This window comes from Psammomys obesus, unplaced genomic scaffold, assembly GCF_907164565.1.
Source record: "Psammomys obesus unplaced genomic scaffold, mPsaObe1.curated_primary_1811, whole genome shotgun sequence".
NCBI classification, from domain to species: domain Eukaryota; kingdom Metazoa; phylum Chordata; class Mammalia; order Rodentia; family Muridae; genus Psammomys; species Psammomys obesus.
In genome coordinates, this window is record NW_026596079.1 from 332839 (window position 1) to 341313 (window position 8475).

The following is an 8475-nucleotide window of genomic DNA, read 5'->3' on the forward strand; positions in this document are numbered from 1 at the left end:
AGATAGATAGATAGATAGATAGATAGATAGATAGATAGATAGATAGATGATGGATGGATAAATTGCATGCTTCAGGAGGTTCCGAGAAAGCCTGGAAGCTCTGATTCTGGGCTCTGTGTCTCTGTGTGTCTGTGTGTCTGTCTGTGCCCTTGCATGCATACACACTCAAGAATCATCATATGAAATGAGGCCCCTGAGGTATGTATATATGTATATATATATATCCAGCTTCACCCAGCTCCTCAGCCTCCTGCCCATCACCCTCCAGCTCCCATGAGCCCTCAGCACAGCACAGTGACCTCCTCAGGAGCTATTAACACCCAGATGTCACCACTCAGCCCAGGACGTGACAAGCTGGGGTGAGTTGAGGTAGGAATTGGAGAGGACACAAAAATATCCAAGCTGGTGCCATCTGGGCTAGCCTGGTGATAAAGAGCAGCTCACGGGGGTAAAAAAAAAAAAAAAAGCCCCAACTCACCAAAGCAATGGACTCAGCCATGACGGCAGTGAGCTTGTGCATCCTTGGCCATCTTACTGGTGATTTAAACTATCTAAGTGTGGTTTTTTGTTTTTTGTTTTTTTTTATAGGGAAAGAAAATAGAACTGCGTAGTACGCTAGGGGCAGCAGGCTGGGCAGGGGCAAGAGCACTGCCCGTAACGGCTTGTCTGAGGACAACTCTGGAAACTTCAGTTCAACTGATTCACACCAAACTGGTCGTTATTGTCTGACCACAGGTCACCCACAAATTCAAAGCTGTCTCCTAAGTTGGCATTTTGCAGAGAACTAGAAAGGAACATCTGCCCGCTTTGACCCCTTTGACAAGCAAGGTCCCACTGGGCGCGCCTCGTTTGGATACCTCGAAGCAGGGGGCGGGTGGGCTGTGTACCTGAACTGCCTGCCAAAGTCTTCCCAAGGATGCAGAGATGAAGGGCTTCACCCCCCCACACACACACACACAGCTGGAGAGAAGAGGGACTGTGGACATTGTGGGTTATGGTGTGGGGTTGCTGGGAGCTTTCAGCACTGAGGACTCGGGGAGGGAGGAGTTCTGACCCTTGTAGGAGGAGGTAGGACCTGGGGAGGGGTGGGCATCCCTGGTTCCACTGAGAAGTGGCATATAAACCAGTATGCCCAGCCTGTGCCCATGTCAGCCCGTCTATGCCTGCCCATACAGAGGCTCTGAACCAGATTACACCCAAAACAAGCCAAGCCAAAGGAGTTGTTCTACCAGGAAAGGTTAAATTGAGGGTCTGACTGGTGTGTGTGTTGTGTGTGTCAGGATTAAATTTTTCTGGGAGTGTTTTGTGGCGTGATGGGGGAGCGAGGACCAGGCACGAGGAGTTCATGTCATATTCAAAATGTCTCTGAAGTTCCAACTTGTTGATCCTTACAAAGCTCTTACAGCTCTGTGAGTATGCAATCACCATCATTGCCATCACCACGAAGACCGCTTCTGTGTGCCCCCTTCAGCAGGCCATGGTGCCCAACTGCAGAGTCAAACACCATTTCTGATGTTGCCGTGAATATGAATTTAACGTTTAAGTCAAGAAATGACATCTAAGGCAGGTGACCTCCACGCCAGTGTTGAGCTTTGTCCTGAAAGTTAAAGGACTTAAGGAAGCAGAGAGTCCCCGGTAAGAAATGAATTCAGTGCCCAGTGACTGTCTGACTCTCCCCTGGGCCTCCTACCTCCCACCAGCCTTACAGACTTCCCATCCAGCAGCCCCAAAGCTAGGTCCTTACCCTAAACCACTTTCCTGGCATCCTTTTGGTTCGGAGTCTCTGGATAACCCTAATGCTGCAATTGTCATTGCTGGTTCTCAGATGAGGGTGACTCAGGTACAGGTAAAAAGCCTGACCAAGGACACCCACCCGAGAAAAAACAGAGTTGAGATTTGTACCCAGAACTTCAGCTGGCAGTCAGTGGTGGCATGGTTCCAGAGGGAGGGCTGCCGTGAGCACACACACACACACACACACACACGTGTGTGTGTGTGTGTGTGTGTGTGTGTGTGTGCTTGTATGTAAACACAGCCCGCCCCTTCACTCTCAGCTCCATGGGATAGAGCAGGGAACAGACATTCATGGATGTCCTAAGCCCAGAGCTCACTACTCTGCCAGCTGAGGCCAGACACCAAATCCTACACTAAGCATTTGCAGTAAGGCCAGGATTGTGAGTCTGGGGTGACGTCCAGCCTTCCTGGGGTAGCCATGTCCCGGGTCACTCACCTCTCACCCGACTAAGGAATGTCTATGGGAGGTGACTGAGGGACTCTCCTGAACCACCCCTCCACGCCTGCCTCAGTGGAGTCATAATTTTCTTACTCCTCCAACAGCTTGCAGCTCTGGAACACGCCCAGACTGTGTTCATTCCTGTCATTGCTACCAGAACACAGCTCAGATAGCATCCTGGCCAGCGTCCTGGTGGTGGCAGGAGCTGGCCCCTTCTCCCCCTCTCTTCCTTCCTCTGGACCCCAAGGGCAAGGGGTCATCAAGGGAGGAAGGAGAGGGCCAGTCTGGTAAGCCACACCCAGCAGGTCCCCAGACCCCGCAGAGCAAATGTGGCACAATCAGGTCTCCTTCCCTTGTTGGGGTCCAAGGGGACATGGCATCACATGAGAGGACGCTGCTAACAGAGGCAGTGGAGGTAACTCAATGGAGAGACTGAGACAAGGTTCACCCCAAAAGACTCAGCAGACTCGAGTCAGGGAGCTGTGATCCCCGAGTCTGCACAGCAGAGTTCAGAGTGCCTTTGGGCGTAACCTAGCTCTGACTGTAAGGCTTGCATTACAGGCATTCTCAGTCTCTGCCTTTCTGTCTCTTTCGCTCTATCCATCTTTCCGAATGCCCCACCCCCACAGGCAGGCTTGTCGGGCCTCCGAACTCCTAATTCTCTGTCTTGGTTTCTGGCTTCTCTCATCCTCCCATCCCACAGCTCTCCTGGGACTCCATAATGGTTGAAAATGGAGACCAAGGTTTTCAAGCCTGGAATGGGTGGGGCCTGGGAGGGGTTGGCGGGCTGCCGCCACTCCAGCGAAGCCCAGCTCTTGGGGTGTCTCTGAGTCAGTGTCTCCTGGTCAGAGGCACAGCTGGAGAGTTCAGCCTGGCCAGGTGATGACCCAGAAGAACTAGCCAGTACCAGGGTAGGATGTTCCCCGGTGAGAACATAGGGCCGGCTGAGGCCACTAAGAGACGTGCAGGGACGCATCACCCTGGGTGCCAGCCAGGCTCATCCTGGCACAGACTCCTGGTGTTGGCAGTCGTGGCATCTTGAGAGGCAGCCTTACCAGAATAGCAGGTGAGGGGCAGAGGGGACAATGGCCCCATGGCCAAGCTGAGTCATCCTTCATGGCCAAGGACTGGAAGGGGTCACCTAAGTGACAAAGGACAGTGTCGCACTCCCCCACCCCCAGGATAAATTTAGTCTCAAGGCCTTCTCTACCCACTGCCCACCCTGTTCTTTTTCTTCTGTGACACTGGGGTCAGGAGACATCCCCCTCTAGGCCCTCTGTCCCTGCACTCTGGGGAATGTCCAGATTCTCACCCTTGGCCTCCTCTGTACAGCTACCCTAACCTCAAGCACCAAGGCTGCCCAGTAACTCTGGGCTCCAGGCCTGAGAAGGGTGGCCAGGATCCTCGGAAGTCTCACTGGTATCATCCACACCCCATTTTCAGTTTCTGAGCTGTGTGGGCTCAGGCCAGTACCTGATCACTCTGAGCCTCAAAACTCTCTCCTCGGCAGAAACAGGATCTCGGCTTATTCTGCTTGGAAAAATAGACCCAGGGATCAATGTAGCGGGACGAAATGTGGGTCATGGTATCTCATCCAGCTTTGGGAAGCCCAGTTTCTTTCCATTAGGCCTTGAGCGCAGGTGCTACAAGAAGCCAGAAGCTTCTGGGGAGGCAAGAACAATTTGAGGTTTTCCTCTGAGGCTTCCTCTTTGCCCTGCCACTGTCTTTGACACAGACAATGGAACTCCTCTGAGTCCTCGCTGTGCGCAACCAGCATCATGAGGTGAACAACCTCAAACAAACCCCACTAGGTTTGCAGGAAATGCAGCAATGGTGGTTGCCTGGAATCCTAGTGCCCTGAGCCTGCTTCCACCCACCACGACTAGGTTCCACAGAGGCCATCCCCTCCCCCCATCAGGCTGGCACACCTAGACAGGACACAGCACAGCATGCCCACAGCCTATGAACTACACCGATTACACCCCTGCCGGCTCTGTTAGCCACACTGATGCCACTCCAGCATCGGCCTCACCCGGACTCAGGGGCTGCAGGGAGCCTGTCCTCGCCCAGACTTCAGGCAGGGTCATCTAGGTAGGTGGCACAGCTATATATGGCCAGTGGAGATCGAAGGCTGCACTTCGAAGGGGTTCCTCACTCTCGGCATCCACCCACACACTTATCCCCTAACAAAATCTGACATCTAAGTTCAGCATCTTAACACAACTGTCAGGGACACTCGTAGTCCTAGGGACTGGGAATCTGCATGTGAAAGAGCTGGCTTTGGCCACTCCTGCCTAGTCAGGCTTCAGCCCCTGAGCTGGGCTCTACTCCTTTAGGGCTCCTCCCAAGGCCAGCAGGGTTCTCCTCACAAAACCTTCCACACAGAGCACCCCAAGATTCCCTGCAGGGCCATACAAGATTCCCTGCAGGCGGTCACAGGATGTATCGCCTGCAGGTTTTAAGAGCTTTTCTGTTTCTTCCAGCATCTTCTGTTTGCCTAGTTGGGCTGTGGGGCCCCGTTCTGGTTGGCCTATGGCTCCTGAGCACACTTCAAGGGCTGCCACAGAGGACAAGTTCATTTGCAAAGTGAATGAAAGTGAATATGAAGGCAGAAGGAGCCTTCACAACCATGAGATTTCTCCAGCCATGACGCCCCTAAGAATGATGGGATTTTTCCAGTCATGTCAGTCCCTCCTGATGATGGGAGTATTCTGGCTGTGGAGAAGCCTTGACCATCACCTCAGCCTTCTGTCTGGTAATCCAGCTTCCGCCTGATCCTCAGCAGTTGGCTCTCTAGACCAAATCCTAAGGGGCCCCAGCCTCCACACAGACCCCTCTGCACTCACAGAGCCCACACTGCCTTCCAGCTCAGGGTAAGCCTCGCCTCTTTGCGAGACCCTCAGTCACCCACGTCTGTCCTTGACTGGGCAGGTGTGCTTCAACCAGGCCTCAGTTTCCTCCACTGAAAAATTAAGAGGATTGTTTTGGTCACTACTGACTCTGCTGCAGGGAGGACTGGGGCCTTCTGTTTTGGGCTCTGCGGTTCGGAGGTTGAGGAAGGGCCACTAGATGGCACTCAGGGGCCACCCATCTCCCTAAAGTGGCCCTCCTGTGGCATTCCACCCTAGCTGTGCCTGGCCAAGGTCAGTGCATGAAGGTCAGGGGTGAGTTTGGGAGCTCAGGTAGCCGTGAACTTGGAGGTTCCCGGCCAGGTCTTCCTCTTACTGAGTGCCCTGGCTCCCCTTGGCAATGAACTTGCTGGGTCTGAACTTCAGGTTCACCTCCCTAGGAAAACGCTGGCATCCAGAACCTTGTCCTTTCAGGGGTCTCAGGGCCTTCTCTGAAGAGAGCTCTGAGCATGGTGCCTGGAGATCTGGACCTGCGATTGGCTGTCCTCTTGCTATGTGGCCTTTGGCATGTGGATTCCGGCTGTGTGACTTTGAACCTCTCTGGCCCTTGCTAGCAATTGTGATTATTGTTCTGAGTCTGTCTTCTTGGCTAAACCAGAAGTTCCGTGAGGGTCTGGCTCATGTCTGAGTGGCTCAATAGTTAAAAGCACTTTTTGCTCTTATTATTTTTTTGTGTTTGTTTGTTTGCTTATTTGTTTGTTTGTGTTTTGTTTTTTTTTCTCCCAAGACAGGGTCTCACTATATGGCTCTGGCCGTCCTGGAATTATGTAGAGCAGGCTGGCTTTCTCTACATAATTTACAGAGATCCTCCTGCCTCTGCCTCCCATGTGCTAGAATCAAAGACAAGTATCGGTACCCTGGCTCTGTGTGGTTCGTACACAAACTCAGTTCTCGGCCTGGGGTCTGGCCCAGATGCACCCTCCATCTTTGAGATCTGGTGTGATTATTTCCATTATCCCGTGCACTTAGCAGGAAAGACTTCGAGCAGTGCCTACACTATCCTTAATCACTGTGGGGCCTCAGAGCTAATGTGCAGATAGGGGACTTGAGGGACAGAGAAGTTGTGTTCTTGGAAAAGGCCACACAGCCATGAAGTGGCAGTGGCTGGCTGAAACCGATCTTTAGGAAGCAGGAGTCTCAACAGCCTCCAGAGACAGCCACACCCCAACTGGAGAGTTTGTGTCACTTTGTAGAGCAAAGAGCCCCTTGCAGAGATAACTAACCTAAGAATCTTGAGACAGGGACATGACCCAGGTGGGCCCAGTGGATCTTTCCAGGAGGGAGGCTGGAGTATGGGAGTAGGAAGACTGACAATACAAGGAGGCAGGAGAGGGGTTACACATAGGGACTGAGCAAAGAAGCAGCCATCCTCAAGAAGAAGAAGAAAACCTGTGCTGCTGACCCCTGTGGTCAGCGAAGCCAGAGTTATATTTGGGGGCTCAGATCTGGAAGACTGTGTTCTGGGCTGGGGCTGGGGCTCAGTTGGCAGGGTGCTTGCTTAGCATCGTTAGCCCTGGGTCTCTTTCTCAAAACCATATAAACTGGGTGGAGCAGTGTATTCAAGAGGTGAAAGCAAGAGGGTCGGGAGTTCAAGGTCATTCTCCATACATAGTGAGTTTGAGGTTAGCCTGGGGCACATGAGACTGTATGTCCAAGAAGAAAAGAATGCATGCTGTTTCAAACTGCTGGAGCTGCAAGGGCACAAGATAATGCCCCAAACAAAGACGGCAGCTAGAGAGGATGGTGGAGAGAGAGGACTTTGACGGCCTCCTGGCTCAGAACCCCACTATACCACAAGGCAGGGGTAAGAGTGATTCAGTGCTGTTTTTCAGGTGTGGGGAGGACACCACTTCTAGGGAAGGCCCCGTGTTGCTCTAGTCCCTAGCACTGGGAGATCTGGACAAAGCTGTCTAGTTGGAGCCCATTTTTCAGGCAAAAACCAAAACAACCGAGTCCTGGCATTGCCCAGCCTGAGCCACCATACCTGAAGTTGGTGGGATGTGGGCAAACCTCAGTCCCCATGAATCTTCTCTCTGGGCATGGCTCCTGTTCCTCCCCAGCAGGGAGGGGCCAGAGGGGTCTGGGAAAGCCAGGCAGTACAGAGCCCAGCTGCTATGTGGAGAAGAGGACCAGTCTTTAGCCTGAGAAAACTGAGTTCTTCCTGTTTCCACCCTTTGGTCCTCTCAGGCTTCTGTCCCTGACAGCGGCCTGAGGTTCCCTGGAGGCAGTGGCCGGTGGAGCTGGGTTGGAAGGGGGTCAGACAACACAGACTTGACCCCTGACCCCTGACCAGCTAGAAGCAGCAGCCTGGATTAGCTGAAGCCTGGAGCAGGACTTCACAGAGGGTTCAAGATGCCTGCTGGCTCTTCCGGACAGACTCCTGGAGACACAGCGGACTGTAATTTCCAGAGCCTCTGCCTGGAGATACCACGTTCACCAGGGTCCTCGGCTCTCACAGCTACCCTATAAAAGGAAGCCTGAAACTATGACAAAACTGAGGCTTGGGGTAAAGACAGTATGCACCGAGGCAAAGGCTCATGATAAAGTCACAATTCCACCAATTACACAAATACTTACGGATGAGTGAGGGCCTGGTGGTGGCAGGTTCTAGGTCCAGCTTTCCAGTGGAACGTTGAACAAACCCCTCTCCAACCCCTCTGACTTTTAGTCTGGAAACTAGATGACAATGGCTGCCACCTATACAGGGACCACATTGACTCTATAAGTTGGTGCAGTGCTGGGCACATACATGGTAGATGTCCCTTACAGCTCATCCTGAGAATCCTATCACAGCTACTAAAAAAAACAAAAATAAACAAACAAAAAAAGCCCCACAGATAGTCATGACCTTGCACCGTGTTTTAGTTACTTTTTTTAGTGTGGTGATAAAACACTACAACCCAGGCAGCTTATAAAAGAAAGCATTTAATTTGGTTTATAGATCCAGAGGGTGAGAGTTCATGATGGAGGAGCAAAAGAACAGCTGATAGCTCACATCTTGACCTACAACCACGAGACAGAGAGAGGACAAAGTAGGAACGGTGAGAGTCTTTTGAAACCTCAAAGCCAGCTGCCAGGGACACACCTCCTCCAACAAGGCCACACCTCCTAATCCTTCCCAAACAGTTCCACTTACTGAGGACCAAGTATTCAAATGTATGAACTTATGGGAGCCGTTCACATGTAAACCATCACATGCTGTGCCAGAACCCAGCAGACACGGCCCCTGATCTCAGCAAAGGCACGTGGCTTAGAGGAAGAAAGCCAAAAAGCAAAGGAAGTAGAGTCAATCTGCCTCGGAAGTAGTAAGTGTTAGGTACAGGGGATACAATT